This window comes from Anas acuta, chromosome 12 (genome assembly GCF_963932015.1).
Source record: "Anas acuta chromosome 12, bAnaAcu1.1, whole genome shotgun sequence".
Taxonomy (NCBI): Eukaryota; Metazoa; Chordata; class Aves; order Anseriformes; family Anatidae; genus Anas; species Anas acuta.
In genome coordinates, this window is record NC_088990.1 from 5,411,797 (window position 1) to 5,431,027 (window position 19,231).

The 19,231-nt window shown below is 39.5% G+C and overlaps 1 long non-coding RNA gene across 1 annotated transcript; it reads left to right on the forward strand.

Moving 5' to 3' along the window:
- Positions 1–916: 916 nt before the first annotated feature.
- LOC137863347 (uncharacterized) lies at positions 917–19,026 on the forward strand. The gene is made up of 3 exons (XR_011100880.1): positions 917–1,196; positions 1,281–1,350; positions 18,565–19,026. It is a non-coding gene; the product is annotated as an uncharacterized lncRNA (long non-coding RNA).
- Positions 19,027–19,231: the final 205 nt, after the last annotated feature.

The window sequence follows — 19,231 nt, forward strand, 5'->3', positions numbered from 1 at the left end:
ACTGGGACTACACCTTGTAGGACTGATCCAGTCCTTTCCCTAATGCACAGCCACACCCTGCACACCCCAGTGGATTTTTTTCTGTTTGGCTCCAGTAGCTAAAAGGGTTTTTTGTTGGATGGGAATGGCACGTGAGTAAATTATTTTTGAAATTTCCTGTCTTTCCACCATGTTTCCATCCAAATCCTTCTAGTAACTGGGGGGGCTTCCTGCACAGATTTTGGTTCAGGGAGTTGGAAAACAAAACCTCATCAATTGTAGAAGCTGGACTAAAGGTTTTGTGGGGATAAAGCATTTTTTTCTGATCCTTCTCACCTGCCCTCAGCTAGGTTGATAAATACCTGTGAAGCATTTGCTAGGAAAGTTCATTGTAATGAGCAATCCTTCTGGCCTAGATTTGTATCTTCCTTGAGAATAGGTGTAATTTTAGATCTGCTTTGCAAGCTTTTTTTTTTTTTTTTTTTTCCCTTTTCCCCCTTTTCTTTCCAATACTGCTCCGTACAATAGGAATCTTGTCCCATGGTGTGAAGCCCCTGCAGAGTTATAAAATTGTGTCACCTTCCCTGCCTCCCTTATAAGTTACTCTATGTGACACTATTAAAAAGAAAAACCACAGGATCTCCTGGGATCAAAACAATGTCCTGTTGTTATCTTAACACCACTCCATTTGGCTTTTTTGGCTTTTACCTTTCATTTCCTACAGCTCTGTGCAAGCAGAGCTTGCCTTGCATTGTGCTTCATTCCATGCATGCATTTTCTCAGAGAAGATGCTTTTATTTCTGAAGGATATGCTGGGTGGCCAGAGGTTTCAGATTTCTTCAGCAGGGATTCATCTCTTCCAGGAAGGGGGAGGTTGGAGTGAACAGGCCAACTAAGAAACTTTCATCTCTGTGCAAGAAGGGAGGAGAGACTTAGATGCTCATCACTTCCTCAGATGAAGATTTAAGCTCAAGAATTAACTAATAAACTCCCTATCCCGTGGGAGCTGAGACAGTGTGTGTGGGGGAGGGAACAGGCTCAACATGTGCGAGTTTCCCACTTTGAGCAGGAGTTTTGGTGGCCTGGAAAATGTAATGTGTTTTTCCTTCAGACTCTCTGGAGTGTGACTCATAAGCCTCTGCAGCTCAGACAGTTTTGCAGAACAAGCTACCAGCAACCTCTTTGTCCTTCGTGTGGTATTACTGAATAAGCTCACGGTAACTCATGCCTTGGAGCAACTTAGCATCGGAAGTAAGATGTTGCAATTGGTGCTTTCATACTCATTTCACATTTGTTAACAGGAGCAGAAGTAACCTACGTAAGAACAAGTTTATCACCGTGTAAAGGCTCAGGTCTAGAAAACATCGACAGGTAGTGCACCCTTAAATCTATTTGAATATGTGATGTGTCCAGTTGCATTTTCTATGTTACACATTTCTGCAATGTGATTTTATTTCTAACTTGAAGATCCTGCTATTAGATATTATTATAACTTGAGGATAAAACTCTTCATAATGCTACCTTGCAGTTATTGTTTTTGACCCAAAAGCCCACAGAGTGCCTGGCTAAATGGTTTTATCAGAGACCCTAGTTGTCATTAATTATAGTTATAGCCAATTTACACATATGCTAAGTGAGGGTTTCAGCAGTTTGTACTAGGTCATGCAGTGTGTACAGTATGTGGAGTAAAGCAGAGAGAGACAGAGGCCAATTTTGTCTGGCAGGATGTCCAGGTGTCCTGGGAACTGATGCCAGCTCTCCTTACAGGCTGAAAGGATTATTGGGCTGGAGAAGAAGCATTGCACCCCTTGAAGGTCTTTTCAGTAACGACAAAAACATCTTAGTATCTGACAGAGGCTGTATAAAGCTAACTGGTCTTAATTGCAATATCACAGCAGCAGTGCATAGCTGTGATGCACTGCCAAACCACTGGTCTGTCCAGGAACTTATGTGGCCCTGTTCACCTCCATATGAGAACACTTTTTTTTTTTTTTTTTTTTTTTTGTTGGTCTTTACTGAACTTTTAAACAGCAAAGGCTGTTTACTCACAGTTGTACAGAAAATGAAGTGGCTAAGGAGAGGAACCTGAGCCAGAACTACAGCATCCCCTTCCAGGACTCTATCCTTTAAATATGTCCCTTGCAGTCTTAACTTTTTTTTTAACAATTAATGTTCAGAAGTCTCTTAATAAATTAATTATGTACTTAATTAGGTAATATGAAAAAGCAACGATTTGAAGAAATAGCATTGCAGGCAATCTCACATCTTCTTCCTAGAGACAGCTTTAGCTTTTCCAGTGTCCACTTCCAGCACAGGGGTACGCTGCAGCCAATGGGCAGCTCCTGGCTCTTGGCTTGCAGACCACTGCATTAGAGGTGAGCAGAGTCTGGGTCTTTGCTTCTACACAAAGACTTCTTGTGATATGCATTTCTGCCATCATCTTTTTTACCTTTGTGTGACATTTCTGATTGTTTTGAGGTTGGTTTTTATTTTTTTGGTTTGTTTGTTTATTTTAATTAAACATGACTAAACAATGATTCTCTGGGTGGGAATCATTCTTCCTAATAACCACAGTGTGCATACTAACTATACTAAAAATAAATCTTGTCTCTGACTAGTTAAAAATTGCAGTGATTTGTTGATGCTTTTTACCTGTCACTAGTAAGATATAAATATAAATAAGTAGAATTACATTTAAAATATCCATCACTTCACATATGGAGAGTGGCAATGAGTGGGCTGTAATAATAAAATATACTTTATAAGTGTCATAATCATTCAGACACCAGGAACTCATAAGCCACAGATCTGACATTCAGATGATGAATTGTGATTTTGTTTTAAAAGCCAGACATGTCAACTCCATGTGCATATTGGGAATTGTAGTTCAAGTGACCTCTGCTAAAACACTGACCTTAACAATAACTTTGTTTTACATTTCCCAGAAACTTTTTAAGTAGGTGTGATACTTTCCAAATGCAGTTGTTGCACTAATAGTAATGTAAAGTCATTTAAAATATTTTGACACCTTTGTTGTGGTCATATATTATATGACACAGAAAATGAGATTCAGTGAATGGCTTAAAATTAATTCTATTTTGGGGTCTTGGTAACATCATAAAGCCCTTGAGATTCACCTGTGTGATATATGATATCACTGGATAAGATAATATTCTTCTAAAACTCTACAGCTCATCCATTCTTGCATGCAATAAATAAATACATTAAATATACATACGGAGGAGTGTTAGTATTGGTATATATGAAAGAGGATTAGATAACACTCAAGGGAGGCTCCATGGACTGTAGGGATCTTAAATCTGATGGAGGAAGGTTGATTCAGTGGACTTCAGAGACCTGGATTCTGCTCCCCTCTCTGCTGCAAGTTCCTCTTGTGTGACCTTGGACATGCTGTTTAAAACCAAATCTAAAAAGTATTTAGGCTCCTGATTCCTGTCAGGATGCCTTGCTCATGCTGATTTTGGTAGAAATTTAAGATTTGAAAAGGAACTGGGCACTAAAATCCCTTGAAAGATCAGGGCTATGTTTCTTTGGGCAGCAGTTCCCTACTTCCAGGATGGAGATAATATTATTTCACAGGGACATTTATTGGGTGAGTTCATGAAAGACAGTAAGTGCCTTACTGCACTGTGCATGGTCCTGGGAGCTGTACAGATGTGTGAAGTCCTGTCTCTGATTCCCTAGGAGTAGCTGCGTACACTATATAGATATAATTATAGTCGTATCAAATGAAAACACAATTAAGTTCCAGAATTGAAGCTGATTGGCATAACAAAGCTGAGATTTACTGCTTCCTTTACCAGGCCAGCACAGGTTCTAACACAAATCATGCCTCTTAGCCTTCAATTTGATAAACTTTCAGCTATTTTGACATGTAGAGCCAACTGCAGCCTACTCCATCCTGACAAAAAGAGCCTAACAAATGGATTTTCAGTCACCCACTGAACAGAGCTAGATGACAGATCTACATGAAATCCTTTTTGGAGGGAAGGCAGCCTTTTAACTTGATTGATGAAATTATATCTAAATCTGGTAGATTTGGGACTTCAAAGGCATTTTTGCCTACTTAGGGCATCCCAGATGAAGGGAGTATGCTATTTGTACCAAACTCCCATGCTCAAGTGGTTTGCAAATTGACCCCTTTGTAATAGGTTAAAGGTTCCGTGCTAGATAACGGTGGTTCATTTTGATTAATTATGTCAGGGAATTAATGTATGATTACTAACTTTTAGCAGACCCTGCTCTTTCTGACCTCGAGCTGCTTGTTTGTGTGGCTGGTTGTAATTTTCGACCAATGGGTTACGAGAGGTCACTGTGTGGTCAGCATATTTTAAACAAAGAAAAGGGAGGTGGGGAAGGGGGAGCAGAGAAACAGCAATCACAGATCAGAGTGGATGGACTACAGTTTACTGGCCTGACAGGGGAGATTTGTTAAGTGTTTTAACAGTAGATTTTTATACATTTACCATTTCCAATAAAATATTCTTCTGAAGAGCTAAGAGAGTGGCCTGGAAAGATGTTGGGAGGACAATTTAACAGTTGAATGTTAAGCCCATAAATTGCACTTCATACTGGTTTCAATAGCAGAGAACCTTGTTAAAAAATAAATTGGGTAGTGTTCTGTTTAGGACTTGGATTGGCTGAAAGCAAGGATGAAAGCTTCTTATTAAGCCAATGCTTGGGAAATGCTGCTTACAGATTTCTTAACCAATCACCAAATATTTAGCAAATGTTGATAAAACAAGGTTTCTTGGGCTTTTAGTTCCATTTCTTATTTAAAACTCTTGGGTGGTATGTGAAGCCATCCAAGAATTTCTAAAGTCTTGAAAGGGCAATATGTGAGGTCCAATCCTCTAAAAACCTATGCACACTAGATTAATTGTATTTGTTGTGTTCAATATCATAATCAATAAAATTGTTCATGCCAAAAGTGAAGACTGTGCTTAGGTCGTTATGGGACAATAGCTATCCTACAAAAATCAGACTACTGGGTAGGTGAAAGGAGTAGGAACTAGAAGTCCTAAATCCCTCCATCCTTGCACATCCTTGTTGTTTGATTCTGGTAGAGAACTTGAGACAGAGGCTTCTAAGCACATACTTTTAAAGCAGCTAAGGTAGGACCTGAGTTTTAGAGATGTTACATATTTCCAAAGCCATTAGAACCAAGGACACTTATCACTTCTGAAAATAAAGTGGTATTTACTATTGGGTCTAAACATACATCGACTTAAGTAACCAACTGCAAATGTACAAAACAAATTGCTATTATCTTTCCTGGGCCTCCCTCTTCCTTTAAAAAATGTGTCTAAAATATCTACCTTGTTTATAGGGGCATTGAGAGGCTTAGTTCATTAATGTTTGCACAGTGCTTTATGGCCCTTAGATGAAAGGCACTACTGATGCTTAAAGAATGATTATTATTATAATACTTATTCTAAGAACAATAGGCACATTTGTTTTATTTTCCACTGAGCCCCTTCAAACTCCAGGGTGTCCAATTAAGCTGTAATCAGAATAAGGGCTAGGACTTTGCTGAAACTTTTCCAGCTTGCTTTAGATACCCTATTTTTGCTTTACTTTTGGTCGTACATTTTTACCTACCCAATGAACATGGAACTTTTTTCTTTGCATTGGATCCCCTTAATTTGGTTGTTCCTTGCAAAAACATGCTCTTGACAAACTATCTGTTGCATTTGAAGTGTGAATGCTAAGACAGAGCTTTGCAAGAGGAGAAACGGGTTCTATCTGAACAAAAATATGTGGTGTTATTAGGGTCAGGAAGGGACACTTGAAGGTAAAATGATCTGAAATTAGCAGAGGGAGAGAAAGAATTGAAAGGGAGAAAGAGATAGGAAAGGAAAATGCATTGAATATGATGAGAAGACTGCATATGGAGACAGAGACGGCGACAGCAGTGGTGCCAAAGAAACAGAGAAGATAAAGGAAAGAAAAGAAGAAGTATTTGGAGTGTGTATATATATATACACACACGTACGTACACTTCTGTTATGGTTTGCTAAAATTGCCTGGCTCTTTTGAAAAGTCACCTCATACAGCAGGAAGATAAGCAAAGAGATTTAAGATTTGTTTAAGCAGCACTGGGGAAAGCAAATCTCAGATAGGACTGAAGGCTGAGCTCTTATAATCAGTTGGCACACTGCTGATCATTGCTGATTGCCCTGCAGCTTTTCTAGGCCAACCCACAATAAGCGTAATTCAAACAAGAGTCTTCTGCCACTTAGTGAAGGAAAGACTTGTGTCAGGCTGACAATTTCTTAGGCCAGCGTCCCACTCACAGAAGGAGCTAGGAACTGATATTTCAGGCAGAAGTAACCTACAGAGCATCCTGACCCCACTCGGCGAGTGACAACCAGAAATTCAGTTTCCTAGTCCCTGCTTTGACTATTAGGCACAATTGCCTCTTAAGCTCTTTATTTAATGGAAAGTCTGACGGCTGCTGTCAGAGCATGAATGTCAGTATTATTTACTTATTTAGTCATTTCACAGTAGTGTTAGGGATCTCATGCAGGTCATTGTACATGCATTTAATAAATGGCAATCCTGCCTCAAATGATTTACAATCAAAGCTGTTGATTCCGGAAAGTACTTGCACATACATGCTCTTCAAGTAATCACAAAAGCACATGCTAACTTGCTTTACATCAGTTGAAAACTTCCTTAACGCTACCTCTTCAGAATTTGGGTCCAAGCTGAAAATGTAACAAGCTGTGGTAAAATGGAGTTGTAGGGGAAGAAAGTATTTTAGGATGTGCTAGCAGTGTTATGATGCTTTCATCTGGATTTTATAATCTGATTGTCTGTCTATCTATCTATTTCTAATAACTTTTAAACTTGATGGACAGTATCGACCACATTTGGCAGAAGGATAAACAGTGCTAGAGTAAAAATAGGCTCATGGGCACAAGCACAAAGTACATGGTTTGAATAATCCCCACAATGCTTCTAGCTCTTGAGTTTGCATGGCATCTAGTGGGCTGGAGTTGTTCATTCTGAAAGTAGTGAGGTAAAACAACACAGACACAACTGTGTTTTTAGCCACATGAGAATCTACCCCACAGAAAACTCAAAAAAGTAGGTTTTAGAAGTTCCACTTCTCAGGGGACCACTGGCTTTTATTTTTCAAGCATAAGAGAGTGGATTTCTGAGCCCTTTGAAGACAAAGTGAATTTGCCATTGCTTCCAGTGGAGCTAGGACCATGGCCTGCTACACAGCCTGTAGGGACAGAAAATATTTGTTTCCTTGTTAGTATGGAAAATGAGAGCAAATTAGGAGCAACAGGCTTTGGGGCTGGTGAAGAGTGCATCAGGCACTGGTTGCTTTTTACATGTCTGTACATCAGAGACTTGCATTTTCATGCTTTTGTGCGTGCCCAGGTTTTGGGTGCTTGCACATGCTCTGATTAAAGAACAACTTTGAATAATGTTATTTAATTTAATGATCTTAATAAGCGCATGGTGGGGAGTGTCTTTACTGTATAGACACAAACAATGATACATGCTTCAACATGAAACACAATTAGGGTGTGCAGTGAAATAAAGGGGTGAGGGGGGAAGGGGACATTTTTTTTTTTTTAAATGAGAACAGAGGTGACTTCCAACAAAACTTCAAAACCAGCTTGGCTAACAATGAACATAGCCCCATTCTTTTTAATCATCAACAAAATCTATCACACATGTTCTTTCAAGTAAAGTTTATTAGAAAGAAATTGCTACTAGAGAACCACATGTGAGCTCTGACTTGGCAAGGTCAGGCCAGGGCAATAAACCCTTGAACTTTACAAATATGCAAAGCTGACATAAATAACAAATTAAACCCAGCCAGGTGTAGAGCTGCAGCAAGCTGCTTGCCAGAAAGATTCAAACTCTGGCCAGCGTGACCTCTGTTAGCTTGTGTGGAAAGCGGGGGCTTATCTCCTCGGCTTGTTGTCCTTTAGGGTTCATACCTGTGGGTTCGGGTCACCTTCTTCTCCTCATTAGCTTAGAAAAATTATATCGCTTCATTAGAGGTGTTTGTTCAGCTTCTGAGTGTCCTCAGGCACTTGGATGTGTTGCTGGGTGCGTACTGGTTTTGTCAGGCTGCCGACTGCCCTGGGCACAAGCAGTGTTTCACCCTAGGTCTCTCGGCTCTTTGAAGGATCAGCCCAGGATCAATCAGCAAGGGGAAGGTGGAGATGCCTCTGTTGGAAGATTTGGTGAGACAGGATGGGGGAGAGAGGAGCAGGGTCTTTGCCTGCAGTGCGGACTGACATACACCCCAAAGTCTGGAAATCAGTAAACATGAACATGCCCTGAGCTGGCTGTCAGATCCTGTGAGCTCTCCGAGAGCAGTGCTTGTGTAGCTCACAGAATTGCACATCACCCGAGTGCTATTTGGGATTGAGCTCCAAGAGGTGCCTTAGGAAAAGGAGCCAATCCTTCCACCAATTTTAGCCATATCTATTGCAAATTCTGTGTGTAATCAGGGCTTCGTTAGAGGTATAATTCTCACTGCAATCAATCACTGTATCATTCTGAGCCTCACTGCCAGATTTCCAGAGGCATTCAGCTGCAGACACACCATCTCAGTGGGATTTTCAAATGTCTCTTAAGCGCATTAAGCACCTAACTTCCACTGAATGCTCAAGGGGTTTTTAAAATCCCACTATGTGTCTCTCTACATCTTGCCCTTAAACAAGTGCTTAATTTTAAGTGCAGGTAGTTTCATTGATGTGTATAGTACTACTTGTGTGGTTAAAGTTAAACATGTGCTTAAATATGCTGTTAAACTATGGCTGTAATGGGTGGGGGAGGATTTGGATGCAAACATTAAGTGCATTAAATATAAACGTTTTACTGGAGCACCTTAATTTTTGGATACTGATTTGAGGCAGCAACAGTAAAAGAGAAATGTGTCTCTCTACTTGAATATTGAGGAAATTTGTTCTGAGAATCCCAAAAACAGAATAAGACAGCACACTGGGACATGGTGTTCTACACAATTCCTTTACAAGTGTAGCCAGACTTTACAATATCTTTGCCATGAGAATTGCTTTGACATTTTTTTTAAATGCAAAGCCAAACTTCTTAGAAAAACACTTACCCTGAGAGGCAATACTCTGTAGTGACTACTGAGCTGTCGTGTCATATTGAGCAACACGTTTCACCTCTCTGTGCTTCTATTTTCCCTCCCACTGTCTTTACTATTTATATTATAAGAACTCTGGGGCAGGGACAGTCTCTGTGTTTGCATAGCTCTCTCTCTAATGGTGGTATCTCTCTGCTGGGACCACTCAGTGCTGTCGTTAGTAAAATCTAGCGACACTCTTGCACAGACTAGGGAAAAACCGTAGAACTAAGCGATGGAAAAAAAAACTCTTTCTTATTTATTTCAAGTTTTAGTTTTGTGCCTGAGTCACAGGTTAAGACTCTTCAACACGTGAGGTTTATGTATACTTGTTAAAGACATCTGTCCTGATAAATGGGTCGGATGCTTTTTATAGAGTTCTCCACTGGGTCCACTCCATCATAATGCAGCTTCAACACAGGCCTCCACAGAGCTTCAAGAGAAAAATCCAGGAAGGAGAAAGTGAAGGGAGATTGGGTGAGTTTACACTATGTGTTAAGTGGAAGAGCTGCAAAGAGGTTGGGAGACTTGTCATGACATGCAATTAAAGGCTCCTCTGGGAGTGTCTGTATAAACTCTACACATAGCAGAAAGAAAACAGACAGCTGACAGTTGTACTGTGAAGTCTTAGAAGAATATACAGTGTTCATTGCTGACACTCAAAGGCAATTTTGCCTAGTTCTGTAAAGTCTAAATGCTTTTATTTAGAACTAGGGACAATTCTTGTCAAAAAAAAAAACCAAAAAAAACCACGTGATTTTCTGTTCTAGCTGTTACAAGTTATCTTCTTGCAACCTCTTTTGAACTGAACCTGACACACACTTTGTTTTAGTTATGTTTTCATTTGATGAAGGCCATTTCTAGTGGCATTCAATTTTTATTTATTTATTTATTTATTTTTACCTTCGGTAGTAATTTTGGCTACAGCGTGTGACACATATCCCATCTTCCCAGGTTCCTATTTGGAGCATATCCTGTGATTCCTCTGTATACGTGTATGTGTGTTTGTGACACGTCCAGAAGTGCAGATAAGAAGGGACAAGTTCAACTGGACTTTGAGCCCCTGGGAGTAAAGGAATGGAAGGACCCAGTCCTTAAATACCTTGAGAACACTGCTGGTGGCTGAGGCTGCTGGGTGGGAAAGGCAGGATTAGAGGAAAACTCTGATCCATTAGCTCCTTCAGCCCTTTTTCCTTCAGACTGTTGAGAAGCCTGAATGAGGATCCGAGTTGGCTTGAGGTTATGTAGATTTGCATACTTAAAGGTGTCAGAGGTCCAAGCCTCTATCAATTGCATTCAAAAGAAAAGATCTAACATCTGATTCTTTTAGTGACCTAGGTGAGGTACCCAAGCAACAGGCTACGGGCTGTGTTGGTTAAAGCCCACATTTACCATGACACTTCAGTGGGTCAGCATTGCAAGGTGGCTTCTGTTTACTCGATGAAGATCTCCGTTCCGTGTCAGGGAGTCTGTTGTTTCTCTTAGCTCTGTAGTTACCAGAACAAAAGGGAGGAATTTGCTAGGTCAAAGAAGTAGAGAGAAAAATCATCCTTTCTTTGACTTGTTTTGTCATTCCATGTGCAGTTTGAAAAAAAAAAAAAAAGAAAAAAAAAAAAGGAAGCAAGATGTAGAGAACTTGAGCATTTTACATTGTCATAAACATTGCTATAGAATATACTGGCTATTTATTTTTAGGATGGTGTGACTTCACTATACAAAGACCTCCAATGTCCTATAGAAGGAACTCAAATAGATTTTTTTTTTCTTCTAGATATAGGGGAATAGAAAATGAGAAGAAAACAACTTGGAATCCACTAGAGAATGTAGAGTGCAAATTTAATTTATATGGGAAGAGTGGTGATGGGAAATATGGAAAACTCTAAGTTTTGATGGTTGGACCAGGCTCAGAGCCTAAAGGCATATATCACTGAAGAGTATTAAATATTTAAAAGAAGGTTTATTTAGAGTCCTCAAAACTGACAGGATCTTAAATAGAAGATCATATGGCAAGAAAGCTCAACATCATTCTTGTCAGGGTGAATTAACTATGGAGTATAGCCCTGTATAAATAAGCAGCCATGGAAATTCCCAGCTTCATTTAAAGTCCTGAAAAACAAAGTCAACTCCACTCTGAAGACAAACGAATAAGACCAGGGTAGGAAAACAGGGTAGACTCAAGTTCTCTGAACAATTTTATCAGTACAAATTTCTCAGGTAACTCCTCAATTGCTTACTTTAGCAACAGAATAAAGAAGAATTGTATTTCAAAGGTCTATAGTTTATTGCCCAGTACAACTGGCATTGGCAGAAATGAATGACATTTATAATGCATTTCATGATACAATTTTTCAGTTAAAGCTTTCCCTTTTAGGTGTTTCTTTGGGCTTCTGGGGAAGTGCTCCTCCTCAGGGGAGGAAGTTGCTATTATTATTGTACGCAGATTGAGCTGGGCTTTACCTGAGAGACTCATTGACAGCATTCATCTGTATCTTTCTCTTTTAATCCTGCTCACCACTGCATCCCCTTCTGCCTCAAAAAAAACCAAAAAAAACAAAACAAAAAACAAAACAAAACAAAACAAAACAAAAAACACAAAACAAACAAACAAACAAACAAAAAAAAACACACAGAAAACGTCTCCCAGTGCTTAGACTGTTGAAATGTGTGACAATCCAGAAACTAGTTTGGCCTAGTATATTATGATGAATATCAGTGTGTTGGTCATGCTCATGTAAAGGGCATGGGAATCCCTCACAGATATGGTAGACCCTTTAAATAAGCCTTAGACAAGAGCAACAGCCATGTTCTTGCTGCGCTACAGTGATGTGGGCCTCCTCTTGCCTTACTTGTACATCACCGCTTGTCTTGGGAAGGTTTTAAGGAAATTTTGTTCTGCCAAAAAGTCTCCTTCCTAAGCTATTACGGAGAGCTGCCAACATGGTATTTGTACCACTGTGGAACCCTTTCTCCAGAAGGTCAGTGGGGGAGTGTAATCAGTTTAGAACTGGATGTTGTAACTTACTTGAATGAAAGATTTTTCTAAAGGTGACATTAAGATGAAATATTTAAGATAAACCAGAAGATTTGACTGGAAATTCACAATGTCCCTCTGAAACAGTCCACACTGATTTACTGATCTTCCATTTTCAATTTATGAGCTGAGACCAGAGTATACCACTGGAGGATGAGAATAGAGTAGTCATATTAGAGCCAGCTCATATATCCTACAGACAGACTTTGGAAGAATTAGAAAGTATAATAAAGTGCTTGTCCCTTTAAGACACTGCCTGGCTTCTTGCCAATTTACATCCTGGAGCATTAGATATTTTAAAAGCCCTTAAAACTGTCTCTGTCTTTTTCTCTCTCTTTTATTCTTTTTCTTTTTTTCCCAACACTGTCTGAGGTTTTCACCTTTTAACAATGAAGAAACAATGGTTGAAGCATCCTTTGCTTTACAGCTTTCTCCCCCTACAGCTTACTGAGGGATGAATTCTGTTCCCTATCACATTATTTTAAATATGAGATAACTCTTGAAGGCAGAGCAACTGGTTTATATGGCAGGTAAAAGAGAGAGGAAAACGTATCCTGTTTTAAAAAGCAAATTCTTGGTTTTATATAAGAGCAGTAACATTGGGATACACAAAGTCACCCAGGTACTTTTCAAGAACAGAAATACTGTCAGGGCATTCCAGTGACCTTTCGTCTCCAATGTTTTCAACTAACGGTCACCATACAGGGCAAAAAGCCAACTCTGCAATCACCATGGGACCTGACTGGAGCTTTGGATGTCCCCATAGAGGGCAGCCATATCTTTGGTGAGCTCAGTGGCCCATGGGTCAAAGGCACAAGCACCAGTGCCAGCCCAACTGCAGTGCCCTGTGTAATGCATGTGATGCAGTTACTCCTTTCAAGGAGAGGCAGAGGGCTTTAAAGATATGACAGTCATTCTAGAAATATTTCTAAAGTGAAATGTGTTCCAAAGCAGCCTCTCTGTGAATGGCTTAAATGCCAGAGTTGGGGTTTTATGTGAAGATATTCCCCCAGAAAATTTTTGAAGGGTTTGATTTTGGCTGAGCTTTGCAAATATAGTTTGCAAGCTGGAAGGAATTTGGGGAAAGAGGAAAGATGGTCAGGGGGGAAAAATAAACAAAAAGAAAAATAATAGGCCATCAACCTGGGGTCATTTTCTGAACAATACAGAGTTGAGAAAGGACTCAGGGATCCTTTTGTATGATAGCAGCCTAATGAAAACTTTCAATTCACTCTGCAGTTTGTCTGCTCTTCCTTCGGACCTGACTTTTTCTCCGGTTGCGAGTCAGGCAGAGATCCCTTCCAGTTTTAGGCAGCAATTTCTTCTCATGCAGTGGGGAGATTAAGCCTGCTGAAAGCTCTCTTTAAGGGAGGATTCTATGTTCCTTTCCTCTCTTCCTGGAGATCATAAGATAATGCATCTGGAACAACATTAGCTCATCCAGGTCTGTGGTTTTATTTTTGATAATCAAATCCCAGCAATCTCATTCTCCATCTGCCTGAGCATATTTTTGGGTAAGGGGTACATATCAACTAGCACACATGGCTGTGGTCAGATATTGTGAGATCTTCTAAACATGAACAGAAAATTTCCGCCCTCTAAGTTATATCTAAACATTCCTTTTTCTCTTATGCTGTATTTTCTTTCTGCAGCTGAGAGAGTTATGGTAGTTCAGGCCAACAGAACATGTTTATTTCTCCTTTGGTAGTGTTTACTCAGCAGACTCCCAAACTTGGGTTCAGACTACATTTACTTTCAAATGAGAAATATTTTGATGGCTTCAGCCTTATTCGATATAGTGCAGTGTCTATTTGTGTCAAGAGCTAGCATTAAGTCATTGTCTGTCTGGATTAAGTGTTAAGGGTACAATGAAGAGTCTGTGGACATCTTGTTAGGAGACAGCTGGCCAAATGAAAGTAGGCTTCCTTCTGAGTCTCAGCAACATCTGCATTCCTAAACAACAAGAGTATTTCTTACAAAACCAAGTGGGTTTTCTGTCAAGTTTAGCCTAGAAGTGAGATAATTATAGGAAAAAAGCTGAAACACATCTTAGGAGCTTTTAGGAGCTTATGACACTTTGTTTGGCCTTTTGTGAAAGCCATTAGTCATTTATCCCCTTTCAGCAGCAGAGCACTGGCGTACAACATCTGTGCTTTGCTTCACCTTAGAGCTTCCTCAGGATCACTGCAGCAGAGATGGAGTAGGTCTTCATGCTACTAACAGTAGCTTCCTATCTGGGGTGTAGGGTAGAGGTCTTGAGACCTTATCTGGCTCACACTGTCTCACGGCATTTTGTATTTGCTTGGGGAGGATGCCATATTTTTAGTGAATTATCCAGAAGTCATTTTCTTATAAAGTTAAGTATATAATGTTAAATCTCTCTCATCTTACAGCATCTCTAATTATTACTCAGATATCTAATAAAAAAAGCCATAAAGAACAGTAATTTCAATTATATAAATTAGAAAGTAGAATAAGATTTGTGCTATCTATTTGATCAGTCATGATGCTCCAGTCTCTAACCTGATCTGAAGCTCTTTGTCAATAGGATATATATATATTTTTTTTTTGTAAAATAGGACATCTTATTCTGAAAACCTTTCAAGGTTGGTCAGTACCACAGAAGATGGTTTCAATGCATCTTTCATGCTGTCCAAATGTCTACAATCATATTTATGCTTAAAAGAACTCTCAGAGAGTATTTATTTCACATGAAACTGAATTTTGTTAATGTTCAAGAATTGCATCAAAAAAAACCAGTGTATTCTTTAGTAACTCAAATGAATTTTGATTTTATATTTTTATCTCTATGAAATATTGTTTCTTTCATTTCAAATTTTGTTCCAAATGAACAGCCTTTAACAAATTCATTTTCAGAAGTTGCCTGGATTCACTGTGTTAAAATATTTTAGATTCTTCTTTTGTTCAACCATTTTTTCTACGTCAGATGAATACATCCATGATGATAAACAGACTGGGGAGGGATCTGAACAAATTGCCCTGCATTTTAGCCCTCAATTATACAAGGTGATCTTATGAAAACAAAAAGTGAAGTCTTGAAGGGTCTCTGAATAGCACCAGGAAATAATTTGTGCCAGATTGTTCTTTGTTAGTACTGAAGAGAGACTCCTAGAAGCTGGTTAATACAGAGAGTTCACCTATATCTCTTACCCTTAAAAAAATGAGTTTATTTAGGTTTTCCAAACTAATTAAAACAGTCAGGTGAGATAGGAGCCTAAATTCCAGTGAAAGTTAATGAAGAATAAAACAGTTGAAAATGTTCTGTTGGTGTGCTGAATCCTGACTATGTAGCAACATCAGCCAAGCAAATAAAAGGTCTTCCAAGTCCATTATCATTCAGAGGGTGAACTGAGAGGAAGCGGAGTGGCTCCATGACAATTCATCTGATAGTCTGAATGTAAAAATAACTGCTTCATAAACTACAGGAAGATGTGTGTCAGGGCCTTTGCCATCTCAGATCTGTAGAAGAATGGAAAGATACCATTGTAAGTTATCATAATAATATTTTTCATTCACAAAGATTTTCAGCAAGCAAAATGAAAAATGGAAAGTGGTCAAACCTTTGCAAATAAAGACTAATGATGTAATTAATCCATTTAAAGCCACCCACCCAGCTGAGGTTAGATGTCTGTCAAGTTCGCTCTTCTCTTGGTGAAGGCACCAGGCTTCTGTTGGGGTGGCCATATCAGCTCAGGTACCTGCAAAGCTGAGTTACTGTGCAAACTGTTACATATTACCAAGGAGTAGCAAAAATGGTTAAAAATTGAATCTGTAAATGAAGTGTTTTTTTCTTCATCATTTACTTCTTGCATAAGTCACAGTGCAGGTTATACAAGTTTCATTTGTTTCTGGACTAGCATCATCACCCTGCAGCCCAGCTGGCTCCCACACATGGAGGTAGTGACTGGAATAGTGATCTCTGGATATTCCTTGAGAGAAGCGTTTGCAAACAGTTGTAGGCTGCCACTTGATCATATAGGCTGCTAGCAAATATTTACAGCTAACAAAGAGATTCACAGGATGCAGGACTGATTCACAAACATTTTTTTGGCACATGAAAAAAGAGCCAAATACTAAGTGAGTAATATTTGAAGGGAATAATTGGAACTGAACTGTAGGCAAGCTACATCTAAAAACCACATCTTCTCAATCAGTGTCTTTGGAAGTGGGGAAGGTGCTCAGTATTACCTGCACCAACACAAGTCCTATATAATTTAAAAACAAGTGAAACAAAACTGATGAATAATTTAAATGATTCAAGCAGGCCAGAATATAAGAAAGTGAATTTGATTTTTTTTTTCAAGATGAGGATTGCACAATATTTCTCCAGAGGTTCTCAAGTAGGACACAAGATCCCAAGGAATGAATTAATGCAGGGGGAGTTGCTCTTTTCCTTTCTCATATGTAAGGATACTCCTCCATCAACATGGTTCCTACTCTGCTACTTCATTCTTGCCTCAGGGGAAGGACATTATTTACTAAATCATATTTTGGGTTTTAAATAGGAGTTTTACATTGAAATACATATCTAAACCAATCCATCAGAACTTGTGAGATCTGACAGGAGCAAAGGGGAGGCAGTGGTAGACCAGAATGACTGCCCTCAAAAAACAGGAGATAAATATTACAACTGAAAAGAAACCTCACTTCCTGCATTTGTGGGCTTTGTTAATATGTAACATGCACATATTATAACTACTTGGTGACAGCTTCAAACCCCTCTCCAGCTTCAGGATTCTGTTCCCTATTTTTAATCATAATTTAGGTGTGAGGGTTAGGATTAACAGCAGGCAAACATTAACCATAGCCATTGGACCTCAGTGAGCCTACCAAAATTGGAGAGTGGGTTAGCCAAGAGAGTAGTCGCTGGGGAAAAATGAAACTCAGATGTATTGAAAATGTAAAGGAAAATTGCAAGCAGCAGAGTGAAGGAATTTGATTGGGCAAAAAAGGGAACCTTTACAGCTTTTGATAGAAAAGGTGAAATTCAGTGAGAAAAAGCAATAGAAAGAAGGAATAGGAGAAAAGCAGAAAATAATGATATGTCAAAAAGAAGTTTACCCTCTGCAAAGAGGGGTCTGAACCCATGCAACAAGGAAAGAATTCACATTACCTCCTTTTGGCTTTGGTGACTTGCACTGTGGCAGTAGAATAACACTCAGGGGTACTTGGGAAAGCTACATTGATATGGTGTGGATAGGTCCAGAAGATGACTAAGTGGGGTGAACAGGAGGAATGTGGGAGAGCTGTGTGTTTTTGTTAAAGAAAAGAAATTATTGCTGCTTTGCCAGGTGGGTTGAGGCAGAAATCTCATACCTCTGAAAGTAATACCAGATCCCAAGGGCTGGCTACATGGAAATCTCCTCTATCCACAGCATTCATTAGGCCATTTGCCTCTATAAAGATCAGACAAATTTATGTTGAGCTAGGTCACATGAGGCCAAAACCTCACCTGCTTCAGGCTTTCAGGACTGTACTTTAATGACAATTTAGGATCTAATGGAAGGCCAGGAAAAGGGTCATTTTATATCTTGAATATACTAGTATCTAACACTGAAATGATGTAATATACCTGATTGCACGTTATGTATAAATCAGGATAGCTCTTAGGAGGACCATATGTTCTCCATGCCAAGGGAGATTTACACAGATTCCGGTGACTACCTGCCTGGGTTAAGGCAGTGCGACTCTTTCTCCCTTCCCGAGGAGCTTGGATGCAGTGCTACAGTCAAGCTGGCCTTAAAAAAACAACCAACAATAACAACAATGACAAAAAAGCCCCAAAGCCAATGAGCCTGTAGCCAGGCATTGCTGCCATAAAGCTTGGCACTGGCATTCTTTAGGAGCGGGGGAAGTTGCTGTGTTCCCCTGGAATGCGGTGAATGGCTTGTAAATTAGAATCCCTAATGAAACCGCACTGGTGTCCAACTGCAGCAATCATCTGGTTAAAATCAGGCAGTAATTCCACTAATTTTACTGCCCTTCTCCCAGCCCTCAACGCCTCATTTAGGAAAAAATGTTTATGTTCCCCTCAAAACACCTGCGTTTTAACTTGGGTCCCCAAAGCAATTATTTTTATTTTATTTTATTTTTAAGACTTTCTGTTGTGAAATGCAGCATCCCTCTCTATTTCTGAACTGAAGCACATGAATGCCCTGGGATTCCCAATCTTCAGACATGTTTAACTAGCCCAGTTTTTCTTGCACACTTCACAAGCTTCGCCATCCTATATATTTTCTGCCCACAGCTGCTGTCCAGAAGTGTTTAGGATATATTTTCTTCCCTTCTCAGTAAATGATGAAATAAAACTACGTAGAGCTGTTTACATTGTGACTAAGGAAGTTAAGGTTGATGGAGGTGATAGTGACTGACACTTATCCAATTTCAGGCTTTCCAAAACGTCTGTGGCTCTTATCATGATTTAGTCTCTACCAGACCTTGTAGACATTAAACAGCAAGAATGAGCACTATTCTCACTCGGAAAAAGAAACATTATATAGTGGATGCTGGAACACTACCATGATGTGCTGTGAGATCTTACCATCTGCTATTCCATTAGGGTGAGTTATTCATTTTGTCTCCTTGGTTTCACGTTCATTTAAAGCTTTGATAGATTATGACTAAAGATCTCCTTCAAAAGTTGTAAGCAGATATCCCCAGCCTGCGATGATACCATTTCTTGAAGCAGAGGCATGTGAGACAGGGGAAGTGGGTTTCTCATAAACAGTCAAACATCTTCCTTTCTCTTCAGTTTTCACAATCCCGAAATATTTTGCCTCATAGCTAATTCTGGGAGAAAAAAAAAAGAAAAGGGGAGGGGGGGAAGGGGAACATACCCAATACCCAGCCACCTGAGAATATCTCCATCCAGTGTACTGAATTGCTATGGTATTTTTAAACAGAGCAGATCTCTAGCCAGTCCAAGATGTGCCAATGTAGGGATATAGGTCATCTGTTCAAGGCTCTTTATGATACAATACAGCCATACCCAGTAAGCATAACTGGAGGTAGGATCAAATTCTCACCCTGTTCCACTTTGGATAATAGAGAGAATC